This window comes from Bison bison, unplaced genomic scaffold (assembly GCF_000754665.1).
Source record: "Bison bison bison isolate TAMUID 2011002044 unplaced genomic scaffold, Bison_UMD1.0 scf7180017864310, whole genome shotgun sequence".
NCBI lineage: Eukaryota > Metazoa > Chordata > Mammalia > Artiodactyla > Bovidae > Bison > Bison bison.
In genome coordinates this window covers 3,000,806-3,004,030 of record NW_011494882.1, presented here as the reverse complement: position 1 = coordinate 3,004,030, position 3,225 = coordinate 3,000,806, and positions in this window count along the sequence as shown.

Below are 3,225 nucleotides of genomic sequence, written 5' to 3'. Positions count from 1 at the left end.
CGTCTGTTTTGGGTGTTAGTTCTAAAAGGTCTTGTAGGTCTTCACAGAACCGTTCAACTTCAGCTTCTTCAGCGTTACTGGTTGGGGCATAGACTTGGATTACTGTGATATTGAATGGTTTTCCTTGGAAATGAACAGAGATCATTCTGTCATTTTTGAGATTGCATCCAAGTACTGCATTTTGGACTCTTTTGTTGACCATGATGGCTACTCCATTTCTTCTAAGGGATTCCTGCCCACAGTAGTAGATATAATGGTCATCTGAGTTAAATTCACCCATTCCAGTCCATTTTAGTTCTCTGAATCCTAGAATATCTACATTCACTCTTGCCATCTCCTGTTTGACCACTTCCAATTTGTCTTGATTCATGGATCTAACATTCCATGAATGTTCCTATGCAATATTGCTCTTTACAGCATTGGACCTTGCTTCTATCACCAATCACATCCACAACTGGGTATTGTTTTTGCTTTGGCTCCATCCCTTCATTCTTTCTGAAGTTATTTCTCCTCTGATCTCCAGTAGCATAATGTAACAGTAACCATGTTACTTTGTAATTTCATTGTATGGGATATTAGGTTTTAGGCCACTTAAATTGATGGACTATATATAAAAATATGTCTTTTTACCCATTGCAATCATGTTAAAGATGTTTTAACGCTCTGCAGTCAGACATGACTGAGTGCCTTCACTTTCACTTTTCATTTTCATGCATTGGAGAAGGAGAAGGCAACCAACTCCAGTGTTCTTGCCTGGAAAAATTCCGGGGACAGGGGAGCCTGGTGGGCTGCCGTCTATGGGGTCATACAGAGTCGGACACCACTGAAGCAACTTAGCAGCAGCAGCAGTCATTACTTCTCTCTTGTCATTATAGAATGGTATAATTCTCCATTTAACTCATGGAAAGTTAAAAAAACTAAGATGAAGACTTCTGATTCCATCATGGAAAATAGAAGGGGGAAAAGTGGAAGCAGTGACAAATTTTATTTTCTTGGGTTCCAAAATCACTACAAACAGTGCCTGCAGCCATAAAATTAAAAGACACTTGCTCTGTGGAAGGAACTATGGCAAACCTAGACAACGTATTAAAAAGCAGAGACATCACTTTGCTGACAAAGGTCCATATAGTTAAAGCTATGGTTTTTCAAGTAGTAATGCATGGATGTGAGAGTTGGACCATAAAGAAGTCTGAGAGCCAAAGAATTGATGTTTGGACTTGCGGTGCTAGAAAAGACACTTCAGAGTCCCTCAGACTGCAAGGAGATCAAACCAGTCAATCCTAAAGGAAATCAACCCTGAATATTCGTTGGAAGGATTATTGCTTAAGCTGACTGAGCTCCAGTACTTTGGCCACCTGATGTGAAGAGCAGACTCACTGGAAAAGACCCTGATACTTGGGAAGATTGAAAGCAAAAGGAGAAGGGGGTGGCAAAAGATGAGATGGTTAGATAGCATCCCTGACTCAATGGATGTGAATTCGAGCAAACTTGAAGAGATAGTGAAGGACAGGGAAGCCTGGTGTGCTGCAGTCCATGGGGTTGAAAAGGGTTGGACATGACTTAGTGACTGAACAACACCAACAACAATGTTGGCTTTAGTGGCACTGCCCACTCACAAAGTTGAAACCTTGTATAACCAGATCATCTATCCATTCATCACTGTCTTCATAAGACTAGAACAGAGGCCTGTGCCCTAGTAATTCTGAAGTTTCCCCCTTTCTTCTAGTATATTTATGAGACTTGCAAATCGTTAAAAAATGTTTTTCTGACTTGGTGACATTCATTCAAACAGGATATGAATGGGAGCAGGAGCTTTAAGACAAGATGCCTCCTTCATCGCTTGCATGCTCCAGTGTGTACGACTCTTTGTGACCCCATGGACTGCAGCCAAGCAGGCTCCTCTGTCCATGGAATTTTCCAGGCAAGAATAATGGGGTGGGTTACCATTTCCTGTTCCAGGGGATCTTCCTGACCCAGGGATTGAACTCATGTCTCTGGCATCTTGTGCATTGGCAGATAGATCCTTTACAAACTCTACCACCTTGGAGGCCTCCTTGGAGTGGAACAAATGTTGGCACCTTCCAAGGAGGAAAGGAAATGACATTGTTCAGAATGCCTCCATCTGCTGACAGGTACTGAAGCGTTTGACTGAAGCAATAATAGTAATGATAGCTAATGTTTACTGCAGCCTCTTAGTCCAGGCATTGTCTGAAGTGCATGTTGGTGAGAGAGAGAGCCAGGATTCAAACCCAGGCGGTCTGAATCCAGAATCTGGTTTCTAACTTCATGGTTATATTTTGGGAGCTACCAGTGGGCTGCAGGGATGCTAAAGAGGAAGTGGGGTCACCATGCTTTTATCCTTCCTTTGTCTTCCTTTTCTTCCCAATTATTGTTTACCAAGTTGAAGAAAATAAGGAAACCCCTAGACCATTCAGGTATGACCTGAATCAAATCCCTTAGGATTATACAGTGGAAGTGACAAATAGATTCAAGGGATTAGATCTGATAGACAGGGAGCCTGAAGAACTATGGACAGAGGTTCATGACATTGTATAGGAGGCAGTGATCAAGGCCATCCCCAAGAAAAAGGAGAGCAAAAAGGCAAAATGGTTGTCTGAGGAGGCCTTACACACAGCTATGAAAAGAAGAGAAGCGAAAAGCAAAGGAGAAAAGGAAAGATATACCCGTCTGAATGTAGAGTTCCAAAGAATAGCAAGGAGAGATAAGAAAGCCTTCCTCAGTGATCAATGCAAAGAAATAGAGGAAAATAATAGAATGGGAAAGACTAGAGATTTCTTCAAGATAATTAAAGATACCAAGGGAACATTTCATGCAAAGATGGGCACAATAAAGGACAGAAATGGTATGGACCTGACAGAAGCAGAAGATATTAAGAAGAGGTGGCAAGAATACACAGAAGAACTATACAAAAAAGATCTTCATGACCCAGATAACCATGATAGTGTGATCACTCACCTATAGTCAGACATGCTGGCATGTGAAGTCAAGTGGGCCATAGGAAGCATCGCTACGAACAAAGCTAGTGGAGGTGATGGAATTTCAGTTGAGCTATTTCAGATCCTAAACAATGATGCTCTGAAAGTTCAGTTCAGTTAAGTTCAGTCACTCAGTCGTGTCCGACTCTTTGCGACCCCAATGAATCGCAGCACGCCAGGCCTTCCTGTCCATCACCAACTCCCGGAGTTCACTCAGACTCACGTCCAT